Source organism: Lygodium microphyllum, chromosome 11 (assembly GCF_053477565.2).
Source record: "Lygodium microphyllum isolate KBCC chromosome 11, Lygodium_microphyllum_v1.1.10, whole genome shotgun sequence".
Lineage (NCBI taxonomy): Eukaryota > Viridiplantae > Streptophyta > Polypodiopsida > Schizaeales > Lygodiaceae > Lygodium > Lygodium microphyllum.
Window position 1 is genome coordinate 40585675 of NC_141145.1, and position 19284 is coordinate 40604958.

A 19284-nucleotide genomic window follows, 5' to 3' on the forward strand; every position below is an offset into this window, starting at 1 on the left:
TCATGTGCATTCTAAACTCTTCCATTTCGAACATGCAACTTAGTTCTCAAGAGTAAACAAAACCCTAAGACTCGTTCTTGTTCCAGGCACGTCATCAATCCTTTCATCCATTTTATGAGAAATAATTCCTAATTAATTTTAAACCTTAGAACCTAGGCTTGATTTGTATGTGCGGCGTTGGTCACTCCGCTCGCCTCTCCAACATTACCGGTAGCTTGGGCGCCTATGCTTCCCACGACTTTCTTCTTGAGAGCTATTTGCCTTACAGAGATTGGGCAGTCCGGACCTTAGCAGGTTTTGGGTTGTTCCGGTTTGGTAGGAAAGACCGCTGAAGGGGGTGCGGTTACCAACTCTCACTCCCTCTCCTTCCTTCTTTCTCCCTCTCTCTCTTCTTCTTCTTTTCACTTATTCTCTTAATCTCTCTCTCTCTCACTCTCTCTCTTCCTCTTCTCTTCTTTTCTCCTTCTACTCTTCTTCTTCTTTTCCTACTACTTCTCTCCTCTTTCCTACTACCTCTTCTTCTTTCTCCTCTACCTCTCTCCCTCTACCTATCTTCTTCTCCTTCTTCTTCTCCTCTCCTCTGTTCTACCCCTTTCTTTTTCCTCCTTCTTCTACTTCTCCCTTCTTTCCTTCTCTCCCTCTTCTTCTCTTCTCTCTCCCCTCCTTCCCCTTCTCTCCCTCTTCTTCCCTTCTCTCTCCCACTCCTTCTTCTTCTTCTCTTCTCCTTCTCTCCCTCTTCTTCTCTTCTCTCTCTCCCTCCTTTCAGTTCTCTCTCCCACTCCTCCTTCTTCTCTCCCACTTCTTCTTCTTCTCTTCTTCTCCTTCTCTCCCTCTTATTCCCTCTACTCTCCCACTCCTTTTCCTCTCTCCTTCTCCTTCTCTCCCTCTTCTTCTCTTTCCTCTACTTCTTTCCTATGACTCTTCTTCTCCTTCTCTCCCTCTACTTCCCTTCTTCTTACTCTTCCTCACGGGGCCCCACGCAGTTGGTGCTTAGAGGGGGGGTGGTTACGATCGTAGTCCAAGGCCCGTTTCAGTGCATGGCGGGTGATCAGAGGGGAGTGGTTATGATCGTGGCCCAGGGCCCATTTCAGTAGCACAGAGGGTGACCAGAGGGGGTGGTTATGGTCGTGGCCCAGGGCCCGTTTAGCAGGACGCCAGGGGGGAGGTGGGGGAGAGCCCCAAGGGGGGAGTCTGCTACATCTGACGGTGGGGTGGCTACAGACAAGAGCCCAGGGGAGGGGGGAAACTCCAATCACTGCGGATGGAGGGAGACGACCTACAGGGAGGCCCAAAGCCCTACGCAACTGCTGACAGGGGGAAGGTGGCGACGTATGGACGACATAACCTCTTCTTTTCCTACCTGGGGAGGGGAGAAGCCTCCCCTTATATAGGGGAGGTGAGGAGGTAGGTGGCATGACCACCCCTCCCACCTGGGGGGCTGCATGCCCCCCAGCACCATCACTCCCCCTCTTTCTCTCCTCGACGTGTTGTTGGCGGGGAGAGAGAGGGGGGACTAAAAATTTTTGAACTAATGATTAATTTTTTTTTTTTCCTTTAAAATTTCAGGGGAGGGTTCCTATGGCCCGTTACACACACATGCAAATGAATGAACATATGATATACTTACTCCAATCTTACATATTATATTGGCGTTAACCTTGCATATTATATGCTATCATGAGAGAGAGAGAGAGAGAGAGAGTTTAGAATATCCCAAATATAAGGAAATTTACACGGCTTACTATTGTTCCACTAACATTAGAGAAACTCTAATGTATCCCAAATATAAGGTTAGTATCAGTGTATACAAACTCCAACATTCAAGAAAAGTTACTTTTTTCGAAATTGATCCAAACGCTTTGAATCTTGATAAATTGGAGGCTTTGTCTTAGATTTTGTGGGTTTCTGCTCTATATTACAATTACAAGGACCTTACATTTTAAAATCTAAAAACTAACTCTCCAAAAGTTCAAGCTTTTCTAAATTTAACGATTCATTGGGCATTAGACCTGGATTGTTTCGTGAACACACCACATGCCCTTCACAAAAAACCGACCTTTAACATGTTTTTCCTCCGTGAAATTTCCAAAAAATCAGCTGAGATCTGTGAAGTTCGATATGATGAAAATGGGGCTATTTTCTTGATGATTTGGTTATAAAATCAAGTCATGCAGTCAAGATTTTGTGTTTGCGTTCTGAAGTCTACCTTTATCATCCGTAATCCACCTTCATCATGTATGCAGTATTTCTTTAGGGTAGTGGATTCCTCTTCCTTCCTTCTCTTTCATGCAGACCTTTCTCTCCTTCTTCTTGACCTGAGCCGGGGGGGGGGGGGGGGGGGGGCGTGTTAGTACACTACCATATAACAAAGGAGTTCTTCATACTTTAGCAACGTCAATCATCTTCTCTTTCCAGCACTACTTCCTTCTCGCTCAGCCGCTCCTGCGCTGCGCTCTCCCAAATCTCCATCTTGGCTTGCTGCTTGATTGGCCGTAATTCCGCAATTCGGAGCATCTTCGAGAAAGAATGGATCCCCAAGAGGAACACCAAGGAAAAGGGAATTATCTTGCAAGAAAATATATCTTGTAACATCAACAAGCTTTTATTTCATTCTTTTGATCATCAAAACAAAGAAAACAGTAATTCTTCATGCAGCATCATAGTAGATATCTCCCACAGATTTGATAGAATCAATCATATTCTCCAATATCTTCACAAAATCCATCAATAGAACAAAGAACACAGAGGAATACACCATCTTTGAATGGAAATCAATCACATATTATTCATCTTCAATGTTTTCATAGTCTTCATAGTCTTGTCTCTCAATCTCTCACATACAGTTACACTGTTTTCATAGAATTGACTGTCTCTGACTCTCTCTCTCTCTCTCTCTCCATCAATAGTACATCATATCCTCACTACAATAATCTCATAATAACTCTCAATAATCCTTCTTAGGTCGTGGATACATCTCCCAAGAGGTATGTCTGATATGAAGAGGCACCAAAGCCACTACAGTGTCTTTTCATAGCTCACCACTGTCACTTCACTCCAGTCTTTACTTGAGTTTTCAGCAGCTACTTCTTTTAGCTCTTTTGCACTTGTATTCACCTCTTTCCAAGGCTAGGAAACTTTCCCAAGCTACACTCTCATCCAATAGAAAACATACAGAGGCATATAGAAGCATATAGAGGCTCATAGAAGCTCAACAGAGAGTTATAGAAGGTCAACAGAAAGCATCTGAACCACATAACTCATACCAAAACCATTCCAAACCATCAAAAATCACTCAATAAGCTTTCAAAAAATCTCAAACCCTATCAATCAATACTCCATCCTTTCTTACAGAGAGAAAACAGAACAAAATAGAAGCTTAATAGAAGCTATCAGGACGAAACAGAAAATATCAGAACATCAATAGAACTTCACATCTCTACTAATAAACATCATGAGCTTAACAAAACCATTCCAACCTATCCAAAACACTCTCAAACCACTTCCAAACCAATCAATCATCTCATAAAATCAACCATTCAGCCCTCAAAAACATAAAAAATCAGCCAAAAAATAGGTCATTTCAACACTCAACAAAGAAACAAGACATCTCCCCTTAAATCCATTGGAATCCAATTAATTCATTAGTGGCAAGCCATATATATATATATATATATATATTCTCTAAATATATTTTCCTAAGGCAAGTCCAGATCTCGATGAGGGAGGGCAGACTGTTGCTCAACAAGCATTTTTAAGAGAGGTATTTTCGTTACATTGTGGCTATTGACATACACTAGGATTTACACTCACACAACATCCCATAATTTGTCGATTATAGTGGGATGTATTACTTAGAAATGATGAGAACATTGTATACATAATTGGGAGTATAGGATCATGGTATGAGTGTTTCTCTGTGTTAGGTCTTCTTTAAGCTTTTGAGTTTTTGTCATTGGGCCTCGATCCAAAGTCTCTACAATTTTCAATTTATAGTGGGATATATGCCTAGAAAGCACTAGAGTATTGCATTGATAATTGCGACTAGGGGATCACGGGACTAAGTATTCCTTTGTGTTAGGTTTTCTCTTAGCCTTGGAGTCTTTGCAATTTAGCCTAGATCCAACTATTGGAAGGGCATAGGATGGAGTACCATATAAATCAACATACACTTGCAATGAGTAGAATAACAGATGTAGCTGGAGACTCATTTGGCAGTGTATTGGGGAGTTGTAAGAGAATCTTGATCCTTTATTACTAAGCCGAGGATGGAAGAGGTTTGGAACTAGTTCTTAACCTTGAGAACAAAGAAGAGGAGATCTATGGCACAAACAAGAATAGTGTGGGGTATGCCAAGGACAAATAATATAGGGTTTTTCCATTTCAAAGACGTGTCATAATACCTTTGAATTGAATTTTATTTTGAGTCCACTTGAAGTAGGCAAGTAAAGCCAACATCTATCAGAAGGACCATTAACATTGAATGAATGTAAGGGATGCCAACCATTATCCTAAAAGGTGTAAGTATTAGCATCATGATGTTCTACAATACAAGTGGTGCACATTTAGAAGCTTCATCTATTGTAGCAATAAAAATAGCCCATACACTAAGAGTTTGATCATTTGTAGTTTTAATGGTAATGTGTGGTTTATGAATTTTCCAACTAGTGAAGAGATTAATAAATGCTTAGTCTTGTGAGAAAAAGGATTCTAGTCAATGAAAAGACCCACAAAATTGATTGTTGCTACAGAAATACTTTAATCTTTTAATAAGGCTCACAATTAGGATGACCAATGGTCTTGATAGAGTTGAGTGAAATTATCTTGAGGCTTTGGTTTAATTGAATTCTTCCATTTAGGATATCAATGTGTCTTAATGAAGTGTTTCGAGTCGACCTTTTTTGGCATAGCTATCTAAGGCTTTTGGAGGTTGTAAAGAGATATAGTCAACGTGAAATATGATCTATGCTTGGAGATCACCTAAGATGACCATGATACAACTCTGCCATTGCCTTTGATACAACCATGAATCCAGATGGTGGTTAATTTTACTTTTTCCTGAAACATAGATGCAAATGGGAAATTTCTTTCTAAATTTGATCCTTAGTGATGAGTGTATCGATGACTTGGATCCCCAAAATGAAATAACAATGTTGTAGGGAAAGGCAATCTATTCAGAAGTTTTGGCTCTTAGGTCATTTTCTTTCCGGTTGAGTGGTCTTCTCATCATAGCATTCAATGAAGCATCCGAAGTATTTGTCTATGATGTTTAGATTTGAAGTGTCTCTTTTTTAAAACAGTTGATTTTGTTTATGTACAAATCATCAAGGCTAGTTTCTTTTGTCATCAGAACTTGACTTAAACGATCACATGTCGAATGTTCTAAAGTATGGACATTACTAGCTTTTGTGTGGGCAACTATTTTAATTGTTTCAAATTCACATTTGATGGTTTGATTGAAATTATTTGATAATCTCTTATACTAAAGACATGTATTTTTTAAATCTTTGCATGCACGCATGCATGCGGCACACACACACACACACACACACAAACGCAAATGCATGAACACATGATAAACTTACTCCAATATTACATATTATATTGGCGTCGACCTTGCATATTATATGCTCTCATGAGAGAGAGAGAGAGAGAGAGAGAGAGAGAGAGAGAGAGAGAGAGAGAGAGAGAGAGAGAGAGAGAGAGAGAGAGAGAGAGAGAGAGGAGGCTTTCATAGACATGCATAAAATAGGTATTTACTTTTTATAAGAAAAAGAATAAATTTATGAGCTAGAATAGGTTATGTACATTAATATAATAACAAGCATATTTTGGAGTAAATATAAATTGATAAAGTGTAGGATGGGATTTCCAAAGAAAAAAAATTGTGAAGTATGGTAGGATGACTTAGAAATATGTTTTTCGAAAGTATATTTAGGTTGTGTAGGAAGTATAATTAAGTCATGTTTCTGCAATGTCTAATCTGTCTATAAACATTCATTGGTTTTAAAAGTTATGAAAGGGTATAATCAATGCTCATGCCCTTAAAGTTCGGGTCCAAATCTAGAAAGTGTAGAATGTAGAAACCATCAAGGCTAGTTTCTTTTGTCACTTAAATGATCACATGTCGAATGTTCTAAAGTATGGACATTGCTAGCTTTTGTGTGTGCAAGTATTTTAATTGTTTCAAATTTACATTTGATGGTTTGATTGAAATTATTTGATAATCTCTTATACTACAAACAATTAGTTTTTAAATTTTTGCTAATATTTTCCTCCCTATTTTTGATAGGACAAGAGTGTACTTTGAAGCTCAATAAAAAGGCAGTATTATTTTTGAAAATTTTGGAATTTATCGTATTATTCTCTAAATTGACAAAGATTCAAAAAATATTTAGTTTTGCAAGGTACACTGCTAGAAAATTTTAATATAAGAAAAATCATCCACGCTCCCTTTCTTAATGATGTGGTATCTTAATTAATACTTTTTTAATGATTTACATAGAGGGGCATTGGAGGAAATAATTTTTGAGATTGATCCCCCCCCCAAATGCGCGCACGTGCACATACACACAAAATCACACATGCATGCATACATTCATATACATGCATGCATGCATGCGGCGCACGCGTGCGCGCGCACACACACACACACACATGCAAATGCATGAACACATGATATACTTACTCCAATCTTACATATTATATTGGCGTCAACCTTGCATATTATATGCTCTCATATGAGAGAGAGAGAGAGAGAGAGAGAGAGAGAGAGAGAGAGGAGACTTTCATAGACATCCATAAAATAGGTATTTACTTTTTATAAGAAAAATAATACATTTATGAGCTAGAACGGGTTATGTACATTAATATAGTAACAAACATATTTTGAAGTGAGTAAATATAAATTGATAAAGTGTAGGATGGGATTTCCAAAGAAAAAAAAAAGTGAAGTATGGTAGGGTGACATAGAAATATGTTTTTCGAAAGTATATTCAGGTTGTGTAGGAAGTATAATTAAGTCATGTTTTCGCAATGTCTAATCTGTCTATAAACATTAATTGGTTTTAAAAGTTATGAAAGGGTATAATCAATGCTCATGCCCTTAAAGTTCCGGTCCAAATCTAGAAAGTGTAGAATGTAGAAACCATCAAGGCTAGTTTCTTTTGTCACTTAAATGATCACATGTCGAATGATCTAAAGTATGGACATTACTAGCCTTTGTGTGTGCAAGTACTCTAATTGTTTCAAATTCACATTTGATGGTTTGATTGAAATTATTTGATAATCTCTTTTACTACAGACAAGTATTCTTTAAATCTTTGCTAATATTTTCCTATCTATTTTTGACAAGACAAGAGTGTACTTTGAAGCTCAAGAAAAAGGTAGTATCATTTTACAGAAAGTTGGAATTAATCATATTATTCTCTAAATTGACAAAGATTCAAAAAATATTTAGCTTTGCAAGGTACACTGCTAGAAAATTTTAATATAAGAAAAATCATCCATGCTCCCTTTCTTAATGATGTGGTATCTTAATTAATACATTTAATATAAACTAAACTAGTTGTCTTCATAAGTTTAACAATTAATGAATGTCTTAAATGTTTTTTTTTAGATTTCTCAATAAAGTGTTGCTATTTACATAGAGGGGCATTGGCGGAAATAATTTTTGAGATTGATCTCCCCCCTCGGAATGCGCACACGCACAGATACACACAGACAAAAGCACACATGCATGCACGCATTCATATACATGCATGCATGCATGCGACACACACACACACACACACACACACACACACACACACACACACACACACAAACACACACACACACACACACACACACATGCAAATGCATGAACACATGATATACTTACTCCAATCTTACATATTATATTGGTGCTAACCTTACATATTATATGTTCTCATGAGAGAGAGAGAGAGAGAGAGAGAGAGAGAGAGAGAGAGAGAGAGAGAGACTTTAGTAGAAAAGAGTACATTTATGAGCTAGAACAGGTTATGTACATTAATATAATAACAAACATATTTTGAAGTGAGTAAATATAAATTGATAAAATGTAGGATGGGATTTTCAAAGAAAAGAAATTGAGAAGTATGGTAGGGTGACTTGAAGATATGTTTTTTGAAAGTATATTTAGGTTGTGTAGGAAGTATGATGAAGTCATGTTTCCGCAATGTCTAATTTTTCTATAAACATTAATTGGTTTTAAAAGTTATGAACGGGTATAATCAACACTCATGCCCTTAAAGTTCCCGTCCAAATCTAGAAAGTGTAGAATGGACATTTAGTACAAAATGTTGTGTTAATATCTCAAATGATATGCTTCAAATCATGTCAAATTGTTGATAGAAGGAGTTCATTCTCATCACCTCAAATTTTGATAAGATTATCTAGGAAGGCTATTGTTATTTATTTATTTTTTCATTTGAGACATCATTATAGGCAGAGAAGCTACCAAGTATAAGATCTTTATCTATAGTTTGTGTTTCATTAAGAAAATGAAGCTTTTACAAAATAAGATTTTTCAAAACGAAATGCTATAAAGAAAAATATACAATATATAGCCACTTTGAGGAAATTATCAAACAAGACCTTCTAGTCGAAAATATAACTATATTGATAATGGCATTGTGACAACTTGTGTAGACATAGCAACACTAATTCTCTCATGCTCCTACTGGGATAGTAAGTAACAAGTAGACAATAGCTTAACCAATTCATTGATAAGGATAAGTCTTATTGAAGCTTGGCATGTGAATGGATCCTTTGATTCAATCTCATCATCTCTCCATTTATGAGCAAGGTTTTATTGCACTCTTATAATGTTACATTGCCTTCATTTGGTCATGTCATTACAATAGTCTTTTAGTCTCCCAATACATTGTATTGTATGCATTTGTTGGGCTCGTCAATGCATGGTGTCACTAAATTGATTGCCTATTACACATTCTCTATTTAGTAAATTTATGTTAATAAATTAATTACTCACTTTTCTTTAAGCGATGATGATGATCTAGCATGGCTTTGAGACCATTTAGAGGCCACTATTCCTAGTGCATCACTTAATGGGGTGATCAGAGCACTACAACAGGGATATCTGGTATAGGCAATACAAGTTATAAAGGGGGAAGGAAGTGTTTGCGAACTGCAAGAGTATACACAAGAACCAAGGAGTTACACATAAATGAAGATGGATTGAGTTCTAAGAAGAGAAAGTGCATTAGCATTGTGTACATGTATTTATGTGTGCATCTGGGGACACTTGGGAACGTTTACTTGTGTGTAATGAGCATTGCATTCATTTGGGGTCATCCTCTCCCTTACAAGTCAAGGTTTAAGGTCTTTTCTCTATAAATGAATTAAGGAGAGAAGTAATTATTTCACTAAGAAATACGAGAGATAATTCTCTCACTAAGAAAGACGAGAGACGTGATCCTCTAAAAGTGAGGACAAAAGTTATTTTTCCTTTCTAAGGACTAAGATGACACAAGATTTTGTGTTGAAGTCAATCTTAAGGTTGAGACCCAAGGCAATCTAATGAACTCTCCTTATCTATGGCTCAAGGTGGTTGCATGGAACATAAGTTAAGAATAGAGTTTAAAAAGATGCTTTTTTTAAAATAGACATGGTGAATCCATTTTTAAAATATCTCGCGATAGAACCCAATCTCTAAAAACAGCCTGCACGGGTTATTAGAAACTACGGGATCTACAACTTTTGTCTCATACATTTTTTCATTCGAGCAACGCATAGAGAGACACTACAAGGGTACACACATATAGCGACTCTAAGTAGCGACATTTTTTTTCGACGTCAGTATTAGCCTCCCTATTAGCGTCGGTATCTGCGTCTTTAAAAACGTCGGTATTTGCATCGTTATAAGTAGCGACGTTTTTTTTCGGCGTCGGTATTAGCCTCGCTATTAGCATCGGTATCTGGGTCTTTAAAACTGTTGGTATTTGCATGGCTATTTTAGCGATGCAAATACTGATGTTTTTAGAGACGTAGATGGCGATGCTTATAGCGACGACTTATTGGGGTAACATTTCGCCGAAACCCGAACATTTCTTTCATATGAGCGTGCGAAGGCGGAGAGAAAGAAAGGATTGTGAGCAAGAGAGGGAGGTGAGCAAGGAAGCAAGCCGCGAGCCGCATGCGAGGAGAGGAGCGTTGCCCGCACGAAGAGGTCGTGGAAGAAGAAGAGAGCACGATGGTATGCCCTGTTTTGGTTTCTTTACAATCTTTGTTTTGCTTTGCAATATAGGTTAGAAAGTGTTGGTTTTTCTTCGATCTTTGTGTTGCTTTGTGTTGCTTTGCAATGTAGGTTAGGAAGTATTGAAAGAGAGAGAAATGGAAGCGAGTGTTTTCAAAAATTTTCTTGTGTTGGTTTTTATTCTTTGCAATGTAGGTACAAAAATGTATGTGTGTGAGCATAGTTTAGAGCCGACCTCAAAGATAGATAAGCTTAGAGCCGAACTCAAAGAGATAGGTATGAAAATTTTTTAAAAAAAGACCTGAAATATATATAGTGGAGTGGTCCCAATATACAATATAGAATTGTTATTAAATTATCATTCCATTACATCGCAGTCAAGATGTCTAGCACTCACGACCAACATGGTGGTGATCCTGAGGCTTGGCTCAATCAACATGTCCCCTATCCATGCACGCAATGGTAGCAGATGCTCTATCACGGCGACCTCGAGTGAATGCAATAAAAAATGTTTACCATAACGAGTTCATGGATTTACCAAAAATGTATGCAACTAATTGCGACTTCTCAACCATATGGGATCACAAGTCAGTTGATTATACCTTACTTGATTTGAGATGGTTACTTGTATCATCATCAAGCAATTTGTGTAGCATTACCATTGCAACACAAGGTAATGGATGAAGCACATGCATCTCCATATGCTGGACTTAGGGGTATTCTACCAACTACTTAAGCATTGGAAATATATTTCTTTTGGCCCACTCTTAGAGTTGACATTGAGAGATATGTCCGTGAGTGAAAAATATGCCAAAAAGTAAAGTAAGACAGGCATAAACTAGTTGGTCTATTGAAGCCATTACCTATTTTCTATGAGCCTTGGGAAAGTATAGCCATGGACTTTATTATGAAGCTTCCTTGTACACAAGCAAGCAACGATGCAATCTGGAGAATCATTGATAGATTCAGTAAGCAAGCTCACTTTATACCTATGCGAAAGACAATCAAAGCCGATCATATGGCTAAGCTATTCATTGCTCATATTTTCAAGCATCATGGTATGCCTAAGTCCATTATAAGTGATCGAGATCCCTGCATGACCAGTCTCTTTTGGCAAGCTCTCTTCGAGAACCTCAATACTCGGTTAAAGTTTTCATCCTCTTATCATGTGCAAACGGATAGGCAGAGTGAAATTGCTAATTATACTATTATGGACCTTTTGAAATCCTATGTCTCTAATAATCAAAGATAATGGAAAAAGTATTTGCCTTTAGTAGAGTTTGCATACAATAACACGGTGCACTCTAGTACTAGTAAGGCACCCTTTGGTAAGCCTCTTTTACCACCCATTCTTCTTATGAAGGATAAGATCTTTGCAGTAGATAAGTTTGTTAGAGACATTGATACAACTTTCACTCAAGTAAAAGTTACTATCCAAAGAACACAAGATGAGCATAAACACGAAGCCAATAAGCATCGTCGTAAGTTAGATCTCAAGTTGGGATAGTATGTTCTTCTTAAGTTTGAGAAGGCTCGCTTGAAGAAACAGAAACGTCAAAAGGGTAAAGTGGTTAAGCTTTCTAATCATTATTATAGCACTTTCAAGATTACAAATAAGATAAATGATGTGACTTTTTGTTTGTATTTACCAAGTCATTGGAACATTCATAATGCTTTCCATATAAGTTTTCTACGTCCCTATATTGGAGAACCTCTAATGGAACCAATCAAGGAAAATTTACTTGACATAGAAGAAATAAAAGAGTTCCTTGTGCGCTTGAAAGAATTTTACACCATCAGGATAATGCTCTAAGGTCAGGTAAGGTATTACAGAAGTATCTAGTTAAGTGTAAGAATTATTCCCTAGTGGACACTCAGTTTATGTGGTTGAGAGAGAACTACAAGACTTTCCAGATCTTCTTAAGGACTATGTATTCCCTCTAAAGTTGAGGTTAACTCTTTAGAAGCCAGAGGGATGTCACTAAATTGATTGCATATTACGCATTATCTAATTAGTAAATTTATGTCAATAAATTAATGACTTATAAAAAATATTTTGAGTTTCAAGTTGACTTGCAGAGTTAGTATCATATATTATCAAAGAACCTATGTCTTCATGCCAAACATGTATCTTGCTGCTCAAACATTTCACATTCTGCCATTCATGTAAAGTTGATGGATATAGAGCTATCAATAAAACAAGATTGAATTAGAACATTGCAAAGATTTTTAAAAACAACTCTAATACAAAATAATAAACAATGATAAAATTTAAAAACTTACTATTTTGTTTATAATTTGCAATGTAGTTTTTGTCGTGTACTGAGATTTGTTTGTGAATAGAAACATGTTGGATCAACACTTCTGTTATTGTGTTTGTTCCATTAAAAACTTTTTTGAACTCTAAAATTCTACCTTTCCAATGTTTACTAGGGTTTGCAACATCCTTTCACCTGACCTTGAAGCTCCCTTGAGTACTTGAATGCCTCAAAATCCAATCCAACTTTTAGTACTTATCAAAAATCCAATTACCGTCACTATCTTTCCTATTGAAGACCTCCAGTACAAGTATATTAGTGATGTTTTTCCTCCGTGAAGACATCTATGATAACCAAATAGAAAAGTTACCTATCAACATGTGTATAATTTACAAATGTTCTCTCCAAATGAAATGAAATTGAAACAGAGCAATTAAAAAAAACATTGTACACGTAATTCTTTTCACAAAGAAGCCTAGAGATGTTGAACAAGAAGTTGACTTATAACAAGACCATTGTTCCTTCATTGACAAACTCTTAGAGTACAAAAATAAAAGAAATATCAAGTCAAAGCACACATATAACTTACATAGGCTTTGTCTAAATGAGTACAAAAACAAAAGAAATATCAAGTCAAAGCACACATATAACTTACATAGGCTTTGTCCAAATGAGTTGAAACTTAATCATGGAGCAATAGAAAAAAATGGCAATATACTTATGACTCTCTTTGCAAAGAAGCCCAAAGTGTTGAGATATCGAGCTCCACTCGTGATACGCCAGGGTGACCATTGTGTATTTATGTCACCGACTTGTTCGTTGCAGACGCGGTTGGTACACCGCCCATGAATAATAGCTACATGATAGCTATCCTTATCTACTCTAGTTCATGGCTCAGTTAGTATGCCACCTTAGTTAGTTGAGTTTGGTTTGAGACCCATATATAGGGTTCTTCTATTTCTTTGTATTAGAGTTCTTTTGGCTTACACAACTAAAAAGAGGAAAACTGTTTTCAGCCTCCACCCTTGTGTGTCTTCCCCCATTGTGCAAGCAAGAAAGCTACAAGTGAGACTCCTTCCTTCTCTCCCACAATCTTGACATGGTATCAGAGCCTTGTTCGTGGTAAGAAGCTGAAGAAAGCAAGCCAAGCTCGCGGTGTTCTGGTAAGAGGAGCAGTGTTGCTTTCATTTTCTGTTTTGGGAGCAGATCTTTGCAGGTAGCACAGCCGCAAATTGCAGGAGTGCATTGTCTCAGGTTGAGACGCCCTTCGCGCTGAAGCAAGAGGGCAGTATATGCTGCGGGATGGGCTTTAGCCCTTGGCGACCCTGTTTTTTTGATTTGAGGCCATTTCGGGGCCTGTTTTGGAGGCGGAAGTTTTCTGCACGCATTCAGGAAAAGGCCCAGTTTTATGCTGTGCAGCCACTGTTCTACAGGTCGGTGAAAAGTTACTGTAGAAATTGCATCGTATGCTTGTGTGCAGAGACATTGGGAGTTACAGAATCATCCTTGGTTCCTGTTTATGCAAAATCGTCACTAGGAAGTGACTGTGTGGTGAAATACCACTTTCGCCAGTTTTGCAGATTTGCCCTTGTGAGGGTGAAGCTGTGTTTTTTGCACTGACAGAATTTTTTTGCAGTATTCTGTAATGGCGTTTGATTCTCTTTCACAGATTGTAACTGAAAAGCTTGACAAGAACAACTTCCAAGCATGGAAGTTTAGAATGATGAATTTCCTTATGGGAAAAGGATATTGGGAATTTGTTGCAGGAAATGAAGAAGAACCAGTTCTTCCTGATGTTCCCAATCAACAGCAAATGCAGGCATTCAAAGCATGGCATGAGAGAGCCAGGAAAGTTATGTACTAACTGTCTATCAGTATTTCAGACTCTATGATTGTGCATATTCAGGATGCAAGTACGCCAAAGGAGGCATGGGATACTTTGTCAAAAATGTATAGCACAAATACACAAGCCAGGAAAATGCAGCTCAAGCAAGAGTTGCATAATGTGCAAAGAGAAAATATGAGCATCAATGACTACCACATGAAGGTGAAGAAGATTGCAGATGCACTTGCTTCCATTGGATCGCCAGTGGAAGATGATGATTTAGTTTCTGTGACCTTGAATGGTCTAGGAAAGGATTATGCACAGTTTCGGACATCCATTTCAGTTCGTGAACGATTTCCTGATTTTGAGGAGTTGATTGCTCTTCTAATTTCTGAGGAGCAGAGAAATGGTGGTGCATCTTCTTCAGGAGGAACTTCAAAGGAAGCTGTCTTCTACTCAAATGCTGGAAGAGGTAGAGGCAGAGGTAGAGGAGGCCGATTTGGAGGCCGTGGTAGAAATCAGAATATGCAGCAAACTCAAGAAAACCAGTCCTATGGAGGAGGACGTGGTAACTCTAGAGGCAGGGGGAGCCAAAGAGGTTGTGGTGGATGGCAAAGAGGCCAAAATGCAAACAGTAATGTTGAATGCTACTATTGTGGTAAAATGGGACATATGGCTAAAGACTGCTACAAAAAGCAGAATGACATCATGAATGGAAAACTGCAACAAGGAAATTATGCATATTCTAGTAGACATGGTGATGATAGAAATGAGCATTTGTTCATGGTGCAGCACATGAACAATTCTGTGACAAGTGCAGAAGAAAGCAACGATGTATGGTATGTTGACTCAGGTGCGTCAAACCACATGACAGGTCATGCAAAATGGATGGAGGATGCAAGGAAAATGAAAAAACCAGGATTTGTGGAGACTGGTGATGATACTGCACATCCGATTGTGCAGATTGGAAAAATTCCTTTGTCTATGCAGGATGGGAAAAAGAAATACCTGTCCGATGTATTTCATGTCCCGAATATCACCAAGAATCTGGTTTTTGTTGGTCAAATGGTTGAGCAGGGCTTGCAGGTCAGATTTAATCCTCATGGATGCTTTGTTGAGGATATGAAAAATAAAGGTCGCTTGATAGCAAAAGAAAAGAAGAAGGGCAGAATGTTTACGTTGGATGCAGACATGTCTGAATTGAGTGCAGCAATGTTTGCACATGGGACCGGTGTAGTTGCAGATATTGATATCTAGCATAAATGCATTGGTCATGTTAATGTACAACGACTTAAATCAATGCAGGCCCAAAATATTGTTGCTGGATTGCCTAAATTCAAGGTTGCAGAAATGCATAAGGTATGTGAAGCCTGTCAGTTTGGAAAACAGGCAAGGAAACCATTTCCTAGACATGTTCAAGAGAGTAAGAAGCCATTGGAATTAATCCACTCTGATGTGTGGACTACTAAAGCTGCATCTCTTGGAGGCTATCATTATTTTGTCAGTTTTATTGATGACTATAGCAGAAAAGTTTGGGTGTATTTTATGAAAAAGAAAAGTGAAGTTTTTGGGCATTTCAAAACTCTTAAAGCTATGGTTGAAAAAGAAACAGGTCTGCAAGTAAAATGCCTAAGGTCAGATGGAGGGGGAGAGTACCTCTCAAATGAGTTTGCAAGGTTCCTGCAGGAGCATGGCATAAAGCAGCAATATTCATGCAGTCATACCCCATAGCAGAATGGAATTGCAGAAAGAAAAAACAGACATATTGGAGAGGTGTCTCGTGCCATGCTCAATGAAAAAGACCTGCCAGATTTTTATTGGGCTGAAGCAGTTGCTACAGTAGTCTACATAATGAACAGGACTCCCACTGCAGCAATACATGGAATGACTCCAGAGGAGAGGTATACTGGTAGGAAACTAGATATTTCTCATTTGAAAATTTTTGGTTGCATTGCCTATGTACATGTGCCAGATGAGTTGAGATCCAAGTTGGATCCAAAAGCTGAGAAGTGCATCTTTATTGGTTACTCTCTGCAGCAAAAAGGGTATAGATGCTATAACCCTTCTACTCGTAAGTTTACAGTGAGCAGAGATGTTGTTTTTTATGAGATGAGTAGCTGGTATAAACCAGTAAATGTGATTGATGATGTAGATGCACAAAATGGTAATACTGCACAGAATTCACAGCAGCAGTCACAAAATATTAGTGGACCTGGAGCGTCCTCTAGCAGTGGTTCACATTCTTCGCCATGGACAGGCAGATTGAGATCAGGAGAATCTTCTCAAAGTAATGCAGATAGTGGTATGCAGGTATCACGAAAAGGAAAAGAGAAGGTTGATCAGCCCATGTTTGATGTGAATGCAGGTCACTCTTATGTGGATGGTGAATCCAGTGGCTCAGACCAGAGCATTGATGATGAGTTGGGTATTCCTTCTATTGTTACACCTGGAGTAAGGAAGACCAGGGATGTTTTGAGAGCACCTGGGAGTGAACCCACTTTGCGCAGGTCTACCAAAGTTAGGTATCCTGTGGATAGGCTGAAATATGATGGATTTATAGCCATTCACTATGCATATATGGTCAAGGTGATACAGGAACCGGAACCCACTTCTTTTGAGCAAGCCATGGGAAAAGAAAAATGGGAGAAAGCCATGGATGAAGAAATGGATGCCTTGGAAGCAAATGCTACATTGGAATTGGTACCTTTGCCTAAAGGTAAAAATGCAATTGGCTGTAAGTGGGTTTATAAGGTGAAGCACAATGCAGATGGTTCTGTGAACAGATACAAGGCAAGATTAGTAGTCAAGGGGTATACACAAACATATGGCATTGACTATGAAGAAACATTCAATCTGGTTGCAAGGATGGCAACCGTAAGAGCAGTCATTGCTATGGCTGCATCAAAGGGATGGTCTTTACATCAGATGGATGTAAAGAATGCCTTCTTGCATGGTGATTTGCAAGAAGAGGTCTATATGGAGCAGCCACCAGGTTATGTGCATGCTAATCATCGTGAGTTTGTTTGCAGGTTGAAGAAAGCTTTGTATGGCTTGAAGCAAGCACCTAGAGCATGGTCTGACAAGATAGGACAGTATCTTGTCACTATTGGCTTTCAGATTTCCAAGGCAGATTTCTCACTTTATGTGAGAAAAATAGAGAAAGGTATTATGTTACTTGTCATTTATGTTGATGATTTGATTATGACAGGTGACAGTGATGAAGATATCCTTCATGTGAAAATGCTATTGAAGCAAAAGTTTGAGATGAAGGATTTGGGAGAGCTGCGTTATTTCTTGGGCATTGAGGTGATTAGATCACCAAGTGGGATACAGCTCTTGCAGAGGCAGTATGGATTGGACATGCTATCCAAATATGGGATGACAGGCTGTAAGTCTATTTTAGTTCCTTTGGAGCAGAATGTGAAGCTGAGCACAGATGCAGGTGAGCTTCTAGAAGACCCTACTATGTACAGACGCATAATAGGAAGTTTGATTTATATGACTATTACCAGGCCAGATTTGAGCTATGCTGTTGGATTGGTAAGTCAGTTTATGCAGGCTCCAAGGAAACCACATTTGGATGTGGCTAGACGCATACTCAGGTATGTGAAGTCCACATTGCAGTATGGACTATTTTATGAGACTGGGGTTCAGATACAGCTGCATGGATACACTGATGCTGATTGGGCTGGTAGTATTTCTGATAGACGATCTACCAGTGGATATGTGTTCTCTTTTGGGAGTGCTGCAGTCACCTGGAGCAGTAAGAAACAGCCTACAGTTGCCTTGTCGAGCACAGAGGCTGAGTACAGGGGTGCAGCAATGGCTACATGTGAGGTAGCTTGGTTGCATAAGCTACTTTATGATATGCATCAGTCTACAGATGGGCCAATTGTCATTTATTGTGACAACATGAGTAGTATACACTTGGCAAATAACCCAGTCTATCATGCTAGAACAAAGCACATTGAGGTGCATTATCACTATGTGCGGGAGAGGGTTTTACTAGGTCTTATTGATCTAGTTTATGTCAGCACAGAGGATCAGGTAGATGACATATTTACGAAGGCATTGGGCGCAGAGAAGCTGCGCAAGTTCAGAGACCTGCTTGGTGTGCAGGAATTGGGATTGAGCTCGAGGGGGAGTGTTGAGATATCGAGCTCCACTCGTGATACGCCAGGGTGACCGTTGTGTATTTATGTCACCGACTTGTTAGTTGCAGACGCGGTTGGTACACTGCCCATGAATAATAGCTACATGATAGCTATCCTTATCTACTCTAGTTCGTGGCTCAGTTAGTATGCCACCTTAGTTAGTTGAGTTTGGTTTGAGACCCATATATAGGGTTCTTCTATTTCTTTGTATTAGAGTTCTTTTGGCTTATACAACTAAAAAGAGGAAAACTGTTTTCAGCCTCCACCCTTGTGTGTCTTCCCCCATTGTGCAAGCAAGAAAGCTACAAGTGAGACTCCTTCCTTCTCTCCCACAATCTTGACACAAAGATGTTGAAGAAGATGAGTTTTAAAAAAATCATTGTTTTCCACCAATCAAAGACACTTGAAGTTTTAAAAAAAAGAAAAACTTAGTATGCATATAGCTTGCATACATTTTTTCCAAACAAGATAAAATTTAACAATGGAGCAACAAAAAAACAAGACAACATACCTATAACTTTGTTTACAAAGAAACCATAAGATGTTGAAGAAGAAGTTGAGTGTTCGAAAGATCATTGTTCTTGACTCTAAGAGACTCCTAGAGTACCAAAAAAAAAAGAAATCACATGTCAGAGAATGCACATAACTTGCACAAGTTTTGTTCAAACGAGATAAAACTTTACCATGGAACATCCATGGAAGAAAACAATATACCTGTAAATTTTTGTGAAGAAAAACTTAGGGCTTTGGTAGAATAAGCTCTGCTCTCATAAAACATGTGAAACTCACTCTATGTTTGTGTAGAGGAAA